This window comes from Furipterus horrens, unplaced genomic scaffold (assembly GCF_987537825.1).
Source record: "Furipterus horrens unplaced genomic scaffold, mFurHor1.1.pri manual_scaffold_4, whole genome shotgun sequence".
NCBI classification, from domain to species: domain Eukaryota; kingdom Metazoa; phylum Chordata; class Mammalia; order Chiroptera; family Furipteridae; genus Furipterus; species Furipterus horrens.
The window spans coordinates 197,323,629-197,342,442 of NW_028327174.1; the positions used below are offsets into that span (position 1 = coordinate 197,323,629).

The 18,814-nt window shown below is 33.7% G+C and overlaps 1 protein-coding gene across 2 annotated transcripts in view; it reads left to right on the plus strand.

Annotated features, from left to right (window-relative positions):
- PBX3 (PBX homeobox 3) overlaps positions 1-18,814 on the plus strand; it is a 197,670-nt gene that overhangs the window by 67,059 nt on the left and 111,797 nt on the right. The window lies entirely within an intron of this gene.

Below are 18,814 nucleotides of genomic sequence, written 5' to 3' on the forward strand. Positions count from 1 at the left end.
CAGAAATAGAAATATATTGGCTTTCCCCTGTTTTCTAAGATGCTATTATTTCTTCTTTATTTTAAAAATCCCATTTGAAGATTAGTTTCAATTATAGCCAATTGTTGCTCTATGTTGTTAAAAAACACAGAGAAAGAATTCAAGAATTCTCCAAAGCTGAGAAATTTTGAAAATCGCACTGTCCACTATATAGTTTTTAAAGGTATAAAATATTATTTTTAAAAAATTACCATTCATTTTTGACTCTATTGTTATTTTATCCCTTAAAGGCTGCTAATGAGAAATAGAGCCTCATTATGATTTTAAGGATGAGAGAGGAAGGCTTTTAATTAATGATATGTAAATGGTCTTGAATTGATTATGTTAGAATATCAAGAGAGATGGGTAGAAGCTGTGGTGTAATATATTTTAATTAAGAATTAATTAAAAATGATGGCAATTTCATAAAGCCTCACAGAAAATAGTGGAATTTACTTTCTGTCAGGAGTAAATTAGCCTGTGATTAAATAAAGGGCCTGCATTAATAGTTGAGTTATTTTTAAACTGTGCTATGAAGAATTATGTAATTTTTCCTAAATAAGTAAAATTAAAATTTAATATTTAAAGATGGGTTGTAAACAATGGCAGGAAGCTAACATGCTGATGAACCTAATTTATTGTTCCTTTGTTAGAAAATTTTTGTGTAAATATTTTTAACCTCAGCATATATACTGTGTAGCTTTAAAAGAATGGAATTTTGTCCTATTGCCCGATTTAGTGGTGAGGTAAGAAGCGCTTGTTACAGTGTTTTTTTCTCTTAAGTCTGTTGTACAGATGTGGGAAAATTCTTTACTGATCATTGAAATTTACTTTCAAAGGAGATACTTAAAAAAAAAAATTTGTTCTCCAGAGTTTAAAACCGTTTCTTACCTAGATGTGGTTTTTCATTTAACTACTAATACTTTTACTGAAGATTATAATTTTTAGAACCTCTAAAATATATATATTTCTTCATGTTGAAACTTGGTATTTCCCTGAACATGTTTCATATTCAGATAGGCAACCTATCTTATATAGTTTTTTTTAAATAGTTTAGAACAGATTTTAAAAGGAACCTGTGATTTTAAGTTGGGTTGTAATTTGACCATAATAGAAGAAAGGCTGTATAATCTAATAAATGCATATAGTTCATTAATATTTCCCCATACATTCATAAGGCTGTCTTCTCACTGTTGTAGCTTATTGTATTGAATTATTATTTAAAAATGCCACATAATACATTGTGACATCCTCCACCTTAATTCTGTACTTCATACTTATGAAACACACTAATGAGTAGTTGAATTTGGGGATTTTATAGTTCTTCATCTCAGCATTTGTATGATTTGAGTATACACTGTGGTTTTTTAAAAAATTGTTTTTTGCTAAGTAGCTTAAAAAATAATGTGAATTTTTCTTTGTCAGTAACTACTATCATATCCATTAAGTTTCACAGCCTGTATTTGCACATTTAGCAAGTATGTTTCTTATGTGAAAATTCATAGTATGGCCATATTTTGAGTCTGAAACTCAAAAATACTATTGTGGAAAAAGGTGGGGGGTGGGGGATGAACATTCCCGTGTTCACTCTGCAAATGCCTGCTCTTGCTGCTGATTATTAACACTTTAAAATTTACCCCAGTCGCATTATTAAAAAGTTATGGCTCTATTTACTTTTATTCACTTGTACATACTACTCAGAAAATGGATTTTATGTACCTCTGTGTGTTAGGCTATTCATTGCTTTCATATTAATGCTAATTTTAAGTTGCAAAGATAGTTTTAAATAGACTGAACTTAACATCCATGTTAATATCACTTTTAAAGAGAGATGTCTTTTTTCAGATGATAGTTTTAAATAATGTTTTCTATGTTAGGTTTGGGAATAATTTGGTATGTCATGTGGTTTCTAAGAAAGTTTTAGAAGGCTAAATATAAATAGTTCATTAGTTCCTTGATGAAATTTCTGTGGTACCTACTTTGGATCAGTCTGCCTTTAAAAAAAAATTAAAGAGGATTCCATATGTTCTTATTCTGAAGTTTAGAAAGTAGAAAATAATGATTAAGAGAATGAACAGTAGATCCAGTGGGGGAAAGTTAAGGGATTTGGGAGGCATTTTAACTAGAGAAAAGAAGGCCAAAAGGTTGAAGAATTTTTATAAGATCTATGCTAAGTATTTGGTTTCTGTATACTATGACTATTATTATTTTCTCATAATTTATATTTATTTTTATATTTATCAGTAAAAGTTCAACTATAAGGAAGTGATCTTAAAATGAAGTAGGAGAAATTTTGGTTGGCTTTGTGGAATAGCTACTCAACCACTAGCGTGAAAAATAACCGCTCAGTTTGTGAGTCTCTGTATGGATTGATTTCTCGTGGGTATGTGCTAGATATGCCTGTCATCAGCCATCTTGACCAGAATCCAATTCTGTTCCATCTTCCTTTATTGATCTTTTATTTCCAAGGAATATATGCCTTTAGTTGCATGAGAATGAAATATTCCTAATTTGCTTGTTGTGCTAGACACAGGACATTCAGACTTCTTTTTGTTGTTTTCCTAGTGTATGAAAGGAAAAGAGAACTCTGTGGTAGTCTCTAAGGTATATTTTAAGACTCGTGAAATAGGCCTTCCTAGTTTGTGAGAAAATTCATAAGGTCTAGAAATGTCATATAGAGACCTATTATGATAGAATTTAATTAGAATCTATATGATGAATTAAATTTGACTAATGATTTATTTTTTTAATATTCATTGCTTACTAGAGAGAGGGAGACAAATTCACAAGAATCTCTAATCTCAACATTGCTTTCTGTAGCCCAGCTGTTGTAATGTAACGACGATAGGAACTAATTTTTGCCAAGCCTTGTATTACATTTAGTCTTCATAACAACTCTACAGTGTAGGTCATTGGTTCTCAAAACTTTTTTATGTTTTCAGGACCCCTTTCCATGCCACTTGGAATTATTGAGAATCCTAGAGATCTGTTGCTAATATAGACTTTATTTATCAATACTTCGTATATGAGAAATTTTAAAAAATTATTAGTTTTACTTAAAAAATAATAAACCAACTGCATTTAGTCATAACATTTTTAAAATAAAAAACCACTCATAGTTTCCAAAAGAAAAAGTTACTTAGAAGAGTAGTATTGTTTTGCATTTTTTGGTAAATCTCTTCAATGTCTGACTCCAACAGCTGGATTCTCTTATCTGTTCTGCAGTCAATCTGTTGTGGTTTTATACTTCATATAGCTCCTTGTAAACTTCATTGTATACTCATGAGTGTATGCAAATATAAAGGGCAACAACATCTTAGTAATATTATGAATATAGTTTTGACCTTGCTAGACCCCTAAGGGTGTCTTACGGGCCCCAGGAGTACTTGGACCATGCTTAGAAAACCACTGTTATTTTACAAGTAAACATCACTATTTACTTCTCATAGGCTGTACTGCTAACAACTATCCATTTTTCATCTTTTTTGCTTTCATTTTGGCGTTTAGAGGATCAATCTGTGATTGTGATATCACCAAGTTTAATGTAATAGCTCCCCTTATTTTAGAGTCTAGTTTGGGGGCTTTGCTAGAATATCCTGTATACCCGTTTAATTTTGCCTTGGGAGACAGTTCTAAATGTTAACTATGGGTGGCAGTTTTCAATCAGTTCAGTTATAGCTTAGGATCTTTGAATGAGAAAGGCAATAACGTTCATAATTAACTAGTTCCAAAAGTTAGAACATTTAATTCTGGGAGAAAAACTGCTAATGTTGACTATAATTTATTTACTGTTTTTATATCTTTACTGTTACAAATGATACAGGAATAACCTTCCTCTTTCCTCTTTCATGTGAAGTTTTCAGACAGAACTGAAGATCAGATACTGTAAGTGGTGATTCTAGCTTGTCTGGATAATTCACTGATTAGTGTAGTGTCAGTGGGGATTAGGGGAATCTTTCTTTTGAAAATGTATCTACGATTATGAATGCTACAAAAACACAATAATGGCAATGTTAGTAAGAAGTATTTAGAAGTTCAACTGATTGTATGAAGACCTTATTGAGAAGAATAGATTGGTCTGTCTTTCAATTATGGACATAATTTTTAACCTAATAAAATAAAGCAGTGTATAAATGAATGTATTTGAATGTGGTATTGCTAGAAATTCTGAAGTAAACAGTCATGTAGGATATATGGAATTTTTACATGTTGATTTTTCATTATAATATATTTTAAACATATACCCATCTATAAATATTCCCTCCTGTTAAATTTAATAAATGCTGACATTTTGCTATATCTGCTTTAGATATTTATTTTAAAAAGCAACCCCATTATATATGGTTGAAGATTTCCTATCCCTTCAGCTCACTAACTTTCTTACCTAAACAAAAGTAGTGTTTATCTTATAGTTGGCACATATGCTTCTTTGAATTTGCAGAAAACTTGCTGCATATGTAAGGTTCATGAATACTATACTGTTAGTATTTTTGGTATTGGTATAAATAGAAATATAAAGTATATCTGTTGTTTTGTAGCTTATTCTTTTCCCTCATCATTGTTTTCCAAGTGCATTCAGTTTGATACCCGTGGATCGATTTCATTCACTTAACTCCTTGTAGTATTCCATTGTGAAAATGAACTTTACATTCATTTTATGATTGATGGATGCTTGTTTCCAAAGTTTTGCTATTATAAATGTGCTTGTGTTCATATATTCTTGTTCACAGGCAGGAATTTCTCCAAGGTGTATAAATAAAAGTAGAAATGTTGGGTTATAGAGTATGTGTGTATTCAACTTTACTCTATGTTGCTAAATAGCTTTCCAAGTGGTTATACTGATTTTCATTGCCACCGGCAGTAAGACTGTGTGATACATAGATTTGTTCTGGAATTACACACTTATTTTTCAGAATCAAACACTAAATTCATTTAGGATGTTAGCTTACTGTGTCTTGTATGTGTTGGATATAGGTGTCAGTAAGTTTAAAGTTTGGACATTTGCTGGATATAGTAATTTGTATTTTGTGCAAGTCTGTTAGCTAGAGGATTTATTTTGAGTTATTAGTAAATTGGCAAGATAAACACAAAGGTCAGTTAGTTAAATAAACTTGCTTTCGCATTTTCACTAGGCAATCATTTTGTTTTTGACCAGCCAGATATGAGATATATATGTGTATATATATAAATTGTACTTCCTAGACAAATTTTCTGTATTTCAGAGTAATTAATGGTTTATGTAGAAATGCTCCAACTGCATTTTTATTCGTTGAACATAATTTATTAGAAATCAAAACTAACATATTTAGCATAAGAACAAAATTAAGGTTGCTTATATCATTATTCATGACCCAATAAAGACTTGTCATAACAGAGCCCTATAAAAGGGGAGATGGGAATAAGTACTTTACAGCTCTTTTGCTACCTGGCACTACCTTTAATGCAGCAATATTCAACCAGTGTGCTGCAAGAATTTTTAAAACATGCAATGCCTTACTAGTTAGTCAGGGGCACTGACTTCTCATCCCTTAGATTGTCAAAAAATGTCAACAGCCAACACAGCAATAGCCACCTGGTATGAATACCATCTTGAACCATAAATATATAGGTCATATAATAGAGTTGCATCTTATTGGTCACGTCACATAATAAGGTTATGTCCGATAGGTTAATTCTTGGTACCAGAAATCCTTATAAACAAATATGGGCACCTGATTTTTTTTAAAAGTCACTTTAGAGCAAAAAGGGTAGGTAGTTACTATTATTATTTTTTCAGTTAGTCAAATTAGTCAAAATCATACCTATTTTTTGTCAGATTGGCAAAAACAGTTTTTTTCTGGTATGCCACTGAATTTTGGTAATTAGCTTATGTGTGCTATGAGATGAAAAAGGTTGACAATCACTGCTTTAATGTATTTAAAACTAATAAAATTTTACTGGTTGATCATTTAAAATCAAGGTTAGAAATAAATTTGATGACTCATCTGGAAAAATAAAATTGGTCAGTTATTAAAACTATTCTTGACCTTTCAATTAGCATATCAAGTTATATCAGACCAAATATAACAGCTTTGGGCTGTAGTTAAACAACTTATTTTTAACAGGAAGTTATTGACCACAAGGTTCTCTCTCACATTAAAAGTTTTGTAATATATTTAGAATGTTCAATTTATTCAATTTATTAGGAAATCAAAAGGAACATAGAGTTCTAAACATCATTCTGACAGTTTTGTTTGCCCTTATTTATATTAAAAGTATTTCAAAACCTTTGATTTGATACCGAAAATCAGTAACATAAGTCACCTTCTTTGTTCTAGGATAAACAGAACGCATGCTTTTTGCAGTTCCCTTGATCAATGAGAAAATGCCTTATAGCAAAACCACACGGAGAGAATGTAGCTGTAGGTGGTCCCCTGAGAGACTTTTTGATTGGAGCTGGAAGTTTGGTATTGAAAGAAGAGGGAGACAGACAGGTTGTTTGAAAAAAAAAATTCCCATTAGACCAAGTGCTTATGTTGGAGCTGTGCTACAATGTTTTTCATGTAGAAAGTGCAACTTTATCAGTTTTAAAGGTTAAAGGCTATTCATTGCATGCTTATAATAATGTATTTCTACTTTGAAATTTTTGTATATATTGCATTGCACTTCATTAGCCAGTGGACCAGAAATTTCATTTATTCACATTCTGCTTGTTAGTCCATTTTTTTCCCTAGAATTTTATTCTGGAAATACATTATTATAAAATTTATCATTTATCTTAAAGTCAGTGCAACTGCAGCACATTTTCTTCAGCTAAATACACTTGTCAAGTTCATAGACAGCAAAAGGAGAGAGATAAGCTTGATGATTTGACTTACAATTATTGTGATATATGTACCATGTTAATGTTGATATTCTTTTCTTAGGAATTCTAATATCATTAGATGAGTAATCTTGACATTTGCTTTGCTAATCATGGGCTGCTTAAACTTATGTATATATTCAAGTTTCTGTGCCATTTGGTTAAAATTCTCATTATATGTCATGAATAGGTGCTTAATTTTGAATACCTCAGCAGTTTGCTTTTAAGTTTTCCTTGCAGCCAAACTGTTATGATACTCAATATTTCGACCTCTCTTTCCTTAAATTAAAAAAACAAGCAACAAAGTAGAAATATTTAGTGTTTTCCTGAAAGAGGGGAAGCAGAGTTAATTGTTTTAAGAAGATTCTAATTGAAGATTTAAAGTGCCATGGTCTTTTGAAGATTGGCTTGGTCCTGGCGCTGCTTTGTGGCAGTGGAGCCCCAGATGCCTGGCCAGGCATCCCTTACCGACATCTGGAACCAGTTGCAATACATCACTGTCAAAACCGCTTTCTATACGTATCTGCATTTACACATTAGTTACCCACGCAGCACTCATCAAAAAAGCTGAACAATCTTGACATGGTGTCCCTTGTGGAACTGCAAAGGTGAACCGAAGTTGGGAGGCAGTGTCTCGCGTCACTGTCTGCTGAGCTCTTACAACAGGAAGCCTGATTAAAAGTGAAAGGAAAAATTTATCAGTTGCTTCAGCTCTGTAGACTTCAGTGTAATTTTTTATTTACAAAAGGGATTTTTTGGTATTATGTAAAGTAGGTATGAGCACCAAACTGATTTTATTTGTTTGGAAACAAGGAGAATATTTCTAGCTCTTCGTGGAAAAAAGATTGCTTTGTATATTTCTTAGATTTTCTACTATCTAGATAATTTCTTTTATGTATCATTTTAGGAAAAATTTAAATTTAAAAATAGAACCATGAATGATAGAAGAAATATCGATAACACTGTGTCACTTAAATTTAATTTAAGAATAGTATAAATTTTGAAACAGTTAATTTTTGCTGTTATATTGGTGAAGTAATGTTTTTGCTCATTAATTTTTTAAAAGCTGATTAATAGAAAAGGACATGTAGATATTTATAGATGTTTTGTATTATGCATTTATCTGTGTTTTTGAAGAAATAAGAATTTTGACAAAAAAACAAACATTGGCTCTTCACTTAAAGAACTATTCAAGAATCTTTGCCATCGCATCTTCTACAATAATAGTACTACTGGTAGTAATGATGACAATGGTGGACACTTATTAGAAACATCCTGTCTGCTTTATATGGATTATCTCATTCAAACTTAATAAATGACAGTACTCTTTCCCCTATTTGATGGAAGGAAAACTATGCTTAAAGTTAAGTGACTCACCCAAATTCACAGTCAATAACTGGGAGAGCTAGGATCCAATTCCCTAGCAGTCTTTTTCTAGAGCTCATACTGTTTTTTCTTTATTTTTGTTTTTTATTTGTTATTTTGTATGTTTTACTTTATAAAGATTTTCAAACATAAAAAAAGTAGAGTGTACAGTGAACTCTTACATAACCACCAACCAGATTTAACCACCATTAATATTTTATACTTGTCTCATATCTCCTCCCATAGCCTTTTTTTCCTGCGAGACGGCTTTAAACCAAATTCCAAACACCACATTATTTCATCCCTAAATACTAAAGTCTGCTTTTTAAAAAGATAGTTTCTTCCTTACATAAACCATAGTGCCAGTATCAAACCTCACAAAATTAATAAGCTCTTCAGTTAATAAGACTTTATCTTAATATCATCTAATATCTATTCAGACTTCCTGATTGTCTAATCTAAATGTCTTTTTACAGTCTTTGTACAGTCGGGTTGTTTGAATTGGGATCCAAAAGTGTCCATTCACTGTATTGGATTGTTACAACTCTTAACTATATTTTAAACTGGAGCGGAGAGACTCCCTCACCTCCCAACTCCCTCATGAGCCACCAGCACTTTTCCACACATTACTGGCTTGTTAAAGAAATCAGTATGGTTATCCTGTAGAATACCTCACATTCTGGATTTTGCTGAGTACTTCCTTGTGGCATTATTTCATTTATGCTTGTGTTCTCTGAAATGGAAATTAGATCTGAAGATTTGATTAGATTTATATTGTAGCATGGCAGCCATACAGTTTCGTTGTCTTACTTTTTGTAATGCTAAGATTGATTTCAGTAGTGCCAGCCTACTCCTTTCATTGTCAAATTCCTTATTCATCATCCTTGTACTTAATGGTTTTACATCCATGGGTGATCAGTGCTTGAATTATTGAGTTTTTTAGGGGTTGAAAATGGTAATTTTCAATTATGTTATTCCTTCTTCATTTATTACCCAAAACTCTTTAGAAGAGTTTTAGTTGGTCCACTAGGGTTATTTGGTTATCCTGAAGTACAGTTCATACTAGAAAAGCAGTATAAAATGCTTAGTTCTTTCCCTTTAATTATCAATTTCAAGAATAATAAGGTAGTGCCTAAGTATTCTCTGGTAGTGTATAAATTTTGATTTCTTCCTCCCTCCCTCCCTTCCTCCTTCTCTCTCTCCTCCCTTCCTCCTTCTCTCTCTCCTCCCTCCCTCCTTTCCTTCCTTCCTTCCTTCCTTCCTTCCTTTCTTGTAGTTATTGTAAAGCTTTGGCTTTTTGTATGTGCAGTTGCAGGCATTATACGTTTTGATACTGGAATTGTCCCACATTTGTCCAGTGAGATCTCCTTCTAGTTGGCTCCTGTGTCTTTTTGACAAGACTCCATTATTAGCTTTTATAGCTTCTTACTTTCTGGTATAACAAAATATACTAGACTCATCTTGCATTGTATATTCTTAGCATTAGATGTAGAATCTGCCGTTTCTCCAAAGAGCCATGGATCTTTTTATTGAAGAATGATATATAAAGTCCACAATATGGGTGCTTAGTGCTGTTGGGTTGTTTGCATTTAGGAAAACAGAGGGAAGTTAGCTCATATTGATAATTCTAATTCAGATTTAAGATTACAGGATTTTTATTTAATGTTTTTGATCTTATATTTGTCCCTCTTTTTTTTTAATGTTAAAAATTGGATACATAATTATGTATTTTCTTTGTCCTGTGTTATATCTATAATGGTTTCAAAATAACAGACTGTTAAATGAAGTTAAGGTCTTTGCAGTTTTGGGGGGGAAGGTCCTCAGATTATATCTCCCTGTGGATGTATAAACCACTGTGTTCTGTGGTCAGATTGCGAGGCAGTTATTTCATTTAATGAGTCTTCAGTTTTTAAGATTGTTTTCCCCTATGGCTTGGAGCCTATATGACTCCTTCCAGTTTCAGTAATTGTTCTCAGCATTACTTGCCTAGGATCCCACATAGTGTTGATCCTTTTCTTTGATGGGATGATTTTGTGCTGGTGAGTTCTGGGTTTCATGGCTATCCCTTGTGTATTTCTCTTTGCCATCACAACTTGATGCTATTGGATGTTTCTGGCCACACCTATCTATATTCTAGAATTTAGAGGGATTCCTTGTCAGCTACTTTTGTGGAAGAAGTCATGTGTGGTTTCTTGTTTTCTGATTGATGTGTCTAGTTATGTTGATGAAATTTGCTGAGATTTAAAAAAAATGTATACTGCTATGTTTTTATTTCTGAAAATTCCAGTATCTGCAATCTTAACCACTGTATGGCATCGCCTCTGTGATGTTCTAGCCTGAAACTTGGCTTAAGAAAGATTTCTTTTGAGCTTTATGCTTTGGTGCTGATTATTGAGGTATGATTAGGAGGAAAGGCAAAGAGGGAGAAGATATTTACAGCACTAAGTTCCTGCAGTAAGCCATGAATATGCTGGTGATGAAAAATATATAACATTTTCTTGGTGAATCCTTGTAATAGCCCCATAAATTTGTATTATCCTAATTTTATAGGTTAGAAAACTGAGAATTAGCAAAGCTAAGTAACTTGCCTAAGGTTACATGGCCAAGTGACAAGGCTGGATTCAAACTGATGTATATCTGGCTCCCAAGCCTGTGCCCTTCCTGTTTATACTGTACTTACTTTCTAGGAACTTTCTGTAACATGGCTGTCAAAGGCAGCCTGCAGAGACCTTAAACCAAAAAGTTTTAGGTTGTGGGTGTAAGACATAAATCAACCTTGTCAACTCAGGTTAATGCTCTTAAAACTCTTGTACTGATCATAAGATATCTGTAAAGAGTCTTAAACTGTTTTGTAAAATACTAGCTTAAAACGTTGAGAATGATATTTAAAAGGTATCTGAACCTTGATTCTTTATTAAAGATGAAGGAATTTGAGCATGTGTAACCATAAAATATATTTGGCTTTCAGATTTCTAGGAAAGTGTCAAGATGGTATTGCATAACAGAATGCAGTTCTGCCCGCTTTCTAATGCCTCATCAGTGTGACAATCCAAACTGAAAACTGACTTGTCCTGAGCTTCTCGCCAGTCTGAGCAGAACGCCAAGGAGCAGTGTTAGGCCTGCTGATAGGTAGTGTGTGGAGATCTGGTTCTACATTTGCTACAGATGCACTTTATTGAAAGAGTTTTGGACAAAAGAGAATCAGGGAAATGTTTTTCAGTTCTAGATCAGCCTCTTTTTAGAGAAGGAAGGGAAAATTAAATTGAATTATTTATAAATAATATTTTTGAGGCAGTAGAATATTTTAAAACTTCAAGAAAGCATTTTTCCCCTTCTTTTCCTCCCTCTATTCTTTTTTTCCCGTTTCCATGCATCAGTTCCAGTAAAGTAGTAGCGATGTATCCATTTCTCAGGTGTCAGGCATCAGAATCCAGTTTTTATTTTGTCCAGTTTAACTTTCTTAAAAAATAACATCTCTATTGAGATATAATTCAGATACTGTACCATCCACCCACTTAAAGTGGACAATTCAGTTCATTTTTAACATATTCACAGAATTGTGTAACCATCACGATAATCAATTTTAGCACATTCTCATTACCTCCCCCAAAAGTCTCATACCTATTTCTTCCCAATTCCTCTTTCCCCTCGAGTCCCAAGTAACCACTAATCTACTTTCTGTCTCTATAGGTTTGCCTAGTCTTGATATTTCAAATCAATGCAATAATACAATATGTGGTCTTGTGTGATTGGCTTAGCATTATTTTTTCAAGGTTCTTTAATGTTGCAGAATTTATCAATATTTCACTTTCTTTTTTTAATCTTCACCCAAGGATGTGTTCATTGTTGAGAGAGAGAGACAGACAGACAGAGAGATATCAAAGACGTGGGAGAGAAACATAGATCAATTCTTCCCATAGGCTCCCTGACTGGAGATTGAACCATAGCCTATGTATGTGCCCTGACAGGAAATCGAACTCGCAACCTTTGGTGCATGGTATGATGCTTGAACCAACTGAGCCTTCCATTCAGGGCTCATTTCTTTTTATTGCAGAATAATTATCCATTGAATAAATGTTTTATTTATCCATTAATCACTTTTTTGTCTATTATAAGTAATGCTACTATGAATATTCATATACAAGTTTTTGTGTGGACATATACTTCCATTTTTCTTGGGTTATATACACTATGGAGTGGAATTGCTGCATCATGTGGTAACTCTATTTTTTAACCTTTGAGGAACTCCCAGGCTTCTTTCCAGGTCGCTGCACCATTTTATATTCCCATCTGCAGTATATAAGGATTCTAATTTCAGTTTAACTTTTCACAATGTCATAATCAGGTAAATACTGCTTGCTTTTTCTGAGCCAGAGATTCTTCTGGGTACTGAAAATATAGCAGTGAACACGACTGACAAGTATACTGCCCTCAAAGACCATACAGTTAAATGCAGAGAGACAGATAATAGGTCAAACAGAATAAATTCAGAGCATGATAAATGTTAGGAAGGATTATCTGGGGTAGGAGGAGACTTTAGAATGAGTAATCTGGGGGGGTTTGTATGAGAGGAAAATATATCAACTGAGACTTAGAAATGTAGCTGGAGAGGGAACAAGGAAAGCAAAAACCCCATGAGCGTCACCATTCAACATGTTTTTAGGGTGATGATGCTGATATGATAGTGCCTAAGGCTTATAATGGAGCAATTAAAAAAATTTTTTTCTGTGAACTATTTATATCCTTTGCCCAATTTTCTGTTAGGTTTGTTTTTATTATCAATTTATAGCAGTTCTGTGTATTTTGGATTCTAATCCAGTAAAATATAGACAAAAGATATAAAAAAACAATTAATGGAAAAGGCTATACAAATAATTCTCAAACATGCAAAACAAAATTGCCCAACCTTACTCAAAATAAAATAAAGAATAACAAGGTGTTTGTATTTGGGGTTAGAAAAGTGACTTAAAAATGTTGTGCTTTTTGTCTTTTGAACTAAGTGACCTTCTATTAAAAATGTTAAAATGAAAACATGCTTTAAAGGAATCTAGATTGGTAATAATTAAATTTAGTAAAGGGCCATGTTGAACTATTCTGCAGTTAATTTTTCCAAACAGTAAAGGTCTCAAGAATGTTCCTAGTGGCCCTTGCTGGATGGCTCAGTTGGAGCACCATCCTGTACATCAAAGGTCGCAGGTTTGATTTCTGGCCAGGGCACATACCTGGGCTGCGGGCTTGATCCCTAGTTGAGGAGTGTGCAGGAGGCACTCAATTGAAGTGAACATTGATGTCTCTCCCTGCGAACCCCCGCCCTCTCTCTGCCTCTCTCTTTCTCTCTCAAAGCAATGAAAAAATGTCCTCAGGTAAGGACAAAAAAAAAAAGAAGAATCAAGAAGAAACGTGATATATAAAGAGAAGTGAGAGAAGTGTACTCATTTGGAATAGCTGTCACTTAAATAAGTCTATAGATTGAGTAAATTAATGTCCTTTTCATGGCAGTTCAATTAGAACGAAGTTTAAAAGGAAGAGAAAGGATAAAGAAATAACTTTGTAATAAAAATACTTTGTCTTTGCCTTTCACCCCCTAACACATGGAACCTACTTCACATTTAACTTCACTGAGATTGAATGTGATGAGAGTTCTTGAGAAATACTAGATGCTTGACAAATGCTAATTTTATTCTTATAATTCTTTATCTGTCTTGTCAAAGGCTAAAATGAGAAATAATTGTTGAGAAACAGGATTTAAGGAAGGAAAGGATTCAGAGTAGAAGTAAGCATTGGTTATCAGGTGGCTAGATTGTAAAGTTCATTCGTGTTGGATGAACAGATGTAACTTCTTACACAATAAAAGTGAGTAGGATTTAACACGAGCAGACAGAGAGAGAAAAAAGATTTGAGAAGGTTAAAAGCCTGGAAATCAGAGAGACGAGATCAGTCCTACTGACTCATAGGAGAGTGAAGGAAGATGTTTTGGACGATTGTTCAAGTACTTGTACCGTATGGACAAGGAATGAAAGGCTGAGAAAAGAATAAGAGAAAGTGATGTGATTCTCAAACATTCTAAGATTGTCTTTTTAGTGATCTTCCTGTTTATAGAATTGAGATAATGAACTCCTGACATCTCATACATATATACTCTCTTTTGAAGCGTTTTGCTCCCTTAAAATTCTAAATGTAAAGCAACAGGCTTAAGAGACCAATACAATGTTCTTCTCTGTCCATCTTGTGATGCCCATCTCTGGGCTACAGGGAGTACTCTGGACAGTGGGCCATTCAGATGCCTCTTTGTAAATATGGGTATCATCAGAGGGATTGTTTTTATGCTTTTTGTGTTCACAGACCTGTCCTTTGGCTTTCTATCTTAAACAGTAAAGAAAATAGGATAAATGTAATTTGTCTAATATTGTGGTGGTATTTAAAATGTCTTCCAGAAAATTTTTCTGTATATAGAAACAATTTTGGAATAAAGAAATAATTTTCCCATGTTGGAGTTCTCTTTTAAAGCACTGGAAATATGTCTATTTTGTTTTAGGTGCCACTTACAATGCTATTATTTAATAGTGTTCTGATGATATGCAAAAATGCTATCCTCTTTATTTTGGCTTTTTGGCAGTTATTTCTTATAGGCAATGTGTAACAATAGGTAACGTTCTTTTCCTAGCCGTTTCTGCTTGGCTTTTATGTTCGTACTTACATATGCTTTAGGCATTTATTAGTAACTATGAACACACATTCATCCCTTAGCAATAGCTAAACTTGTGAGTAAAATTTTCTTGTTTCCTTTAAAGAATTGCTCATTTTTCTTTCCTAACTCATTGATCTTCTTGCTGCATTGACTATAATTTTATACCAGTAGTGTATGGTATCTCTCTATATGAGGGAAATTTTTATTTGAAAAATGTTAGTTTGAAAATATGCTATGTGGCCTTTTGGGATGTTATATATATGTACGGGGCAAAGGGCAAAGACTGGAAATATTTATATTACAAGGCTATTTCTTCTTTACTCTTTCTTTTGAATCTCATTTAATTGAATTGCCACAGAAAGAATATTGTAGAGGGAGTCAAAGTTTCAATAAAAAAATGTACCTCTCTTGGGGAATTATTTGCTCATTTGATTTTAAGTTGTTTGCCCCTATAGCGCCTCAGTTTCTGGTTTCTGTTGATCAAACTAACCCAATCACTATATAGCATCTAAACTGTATTATTAGTTAGAAATTTATTATATTATTATTTATTAATATTTATTAGGACTCCCTATGTGCTAGGAATTGTGATAGGCTCTTTACATGCATCAACTGTGATTTGTTTGATTATTCCTGTTTTTCAGGTGAGGAAACTTAAAGACCTAGGGAAGTTTAATAAATTGCCCAAGATCACCTAGCTGTTAAATAGTAGGGTTTGGACTTGTTCCCAAGTTCTAGTTAAATTTTTAAATTTAATTTCATTTTATTTTGATTTATTGACTTGAGAGAGAGAAAAACATCACTTTGTTGTTCCACTTATTTACGCATTCATTGGTTTTTTTCTTGTATGTGCCCTGACCTGGGATCGAACCTGCAACTTTTATGTATTGGCCAATGCTCTTAACGAACTGAGCTAGCTGGCCAGGACCATAAATTTTAAGTTAGGTGAGTACATATAGTTAAATTTATTCTCATTGCTTAAAACTCAAATACTTTGTGGCAGTGTTTTAAAAATCAGACTTGGCTAATGCTTTGTTTTGTGGGGATAGGAGAAGTGTTGTCGATTATTCCTCTGTTAGCGTTAATCTAGCGCCCCCTGGGTACTGTGATTCTTGCCTTGGATCTGTGCGATGGTAGGCTCCAGAGAAACGCATGGCTGGATTTTTATGTATGTAGCTGTTCCAGCAGGACGTTGATCACCACTCTGCTTTTTCTCCTCTTTGCTCTTTCATCCCTAGAGTGCTGTCTTACCTCAGCTTGTTCAGTGACAGAGAAGAAGGAAAGGAGTGAAGTCTCTGGAGTGTAGCTCTACTGTTGTATGACTTGTTTTGGTCTTGAGCTCACAGCGCCTATAAGTATACACAATGAGCTTTTGTTCAGGATGCTGTGGAGTGGGCGGTGCTCTTTTCACTGTAGGCTGCAGTGATTGTCCTGGTGACAGAGTCAAGGGAGACTAAGTTGCTCTCTTAACCGTTCTGGATGTTGGAGTTAATTTTAGTAGAATGTTGTAGTAAACTGCAGCATTGGGTTAGTGTGGAAAATTTAAATGGGTACAAATAGTTTGACCTCAGCGCTTTTGCTTTTTAGAGAAGTTTTTCATGTACTGTTAACAAGAATCAGATGAAAAATTTAAGCAAAGGCAATGCCCTATCTGAAATATGAAATAATTTTATGAGCGATTCATAATTCAGAAAACATGTATTTTCTTATATTGTATCTCAAGCTCTAATTTTGAAACCTTTCATTTATATCTTTATTTTTTGATGAAGTGGCACTTTATCTTTTGCCTTCAAATGATAAAGTAACTGACCTTCTTGATATGGGGTTAGAAATATGAGCTGTTTGTAAAGCAAAAAGTTGCTTTAGCCAGTTTTCCTTGTGCCAGCTCTTCTCTTTCAGGCCATCTTACTGAAGCTAAACATCAGTTCAGTTGACAACTTTACTCAATTCTAGGCAACAGTGGCCATGCTCTGGCCTGCAGAGACAGTGAATCCATTCTGGCTCTGACACCCAATTTTATTGTAAAACACATTCATGTTGATATCATATCAGTTTTCTGAACTATTACATGCATAAAAGAATTCACTCCTCTCCATTCAGTCTTTCTCAGCCTTACTATAAGGAGCAATTCACATACCCAGTGTTTGCATTTTGCATTTAATGTGGTCTAGTCTGGAAAATAGCAGCTTCGGTTAGAAAAATGTTTTGTTGTATTTTTTGGAGGCACTCAGCAGAGTGTATTAGCATAATGGTGTTCATTGGTAGGAGAGAACTAAAGGGAAATGTAGAAGGCAGTTTTTAAGCCAGAACACTAGAAGTTTAGAGCAAAACAGGTCAATATTGACCCAAGATTATGGAGATTAGTTGCCAGAGTTCTTCTGCATGTAACTTCATTTGAAGTCTTGCTTGCTTGGTTGTGCCTCTTCCTTGCCCAGTTTTGTGGGCTTTGCCTCAGAATTTTTTTTTAATTGTATTATTTTTGTGAAGGTCTTTTTAAATTGCTGATTTTTTTTTGTTTGCTTGGTTTACTTATATTAGAACTTGAGAGTTTTGCATTTAAAATTTGTTTCAATTATGATCCAAATTTTCATCGTTAGTTTATGGGGGGAAGTTATTTTTCTCGTGTACAAAATTCAGCCCTATCATTTCTATGTCAATTCTAGCTTTGTACTGAATTTCACTGAAGCTGTCCTTGGCTTTCATGGGAACAAAATTTCACCTTTTCACTTTTAATGGTGCTTAATTGACTTACCTGGTTGAGAACAATCCTAAAATATTAAGATATTTTCTTTTTCATTTTTTCTCTTTGGTGAATGCAGGCTTCCCTAAAGTAGCCACAAGCCTAGTTGGAGAATTTAATAAGGGTTTCTTCGTTGTGTGGTTCTACTGTTCTGAGACTGTCCACTGGGAATGTTATTTACCCATAAGAGACTGACATCCTAACATGGGGTGATTACAAACTAAATTTATAAACTAATATCATGAATGTCTCCATGAGATTACTTAAATATTAGTGTGTAATTTACATAAGATTTCAAATGGAGTTGTTTTTAAGCCTTTAGATATATCTATTAATTCTTACCTATATTATTTTGGGCCTGGTGTGATCATATGGAGCACATGGAGAATTTTAAAAAGGCTTTTTCTATTATCTGTATTTCCTAAACATTATGGGCAGAATGAGGTTGGAATAGAGAGAGAAAATTGCAAACATATCCTGACTTTCCACAGACTGAATGCACATTATCTTTATCTTTATTTATTAATAAAAGACGGAATGCCTTGGAAAACAAAAGGTTTTAATGGCCGGTGCTTGGTATCCTTGACAACAGTCCCGAAAGAATATTACATTAGGGCACCAGAGAACTTTTAAAAATAAGTAATGGAATTCCGTCTCTGTTATGCTTTTAGTAGTCATTTCGGCCATGGTGCAGCGAGGTCATAAGCTGAGCTCAGTGAAGGGAGCCAGAACATGAAATGATGCTGAGAGAACGTCTGGGAGATGAGAGGTACAGAATTACAAGCGAAAGTGCAGGCCTGCTGAGGCAATTACAGCTTAATGGGGTCATTTGGAAGGCAATTGCCAGGGGTTAATGTAGTATGGAGAGATGAGGTGAGATTGAAGTGAAATTTGGGGCTGGAAATGTGTTAAGATGAAAGATCAGAGAGCAGCAAATTCTGCAGTGGTGAAGGTTTATAACATGCAAAGATTTGAGAAAATGTAAAAAATAGTGCCCAGATGTTTTTAAAAAATATTTTTAAGATAAAAGTGACAGTAAATTCTAGAAAATGCAATTTCTACATAAAATGCTTTTTTCTAAAAGAGGTTTTCAGTTACGAAAAAATACAGTAAATATAATATCAAGAGTCCATTTTTAACGAAGTATTTTTGTTATAATTTA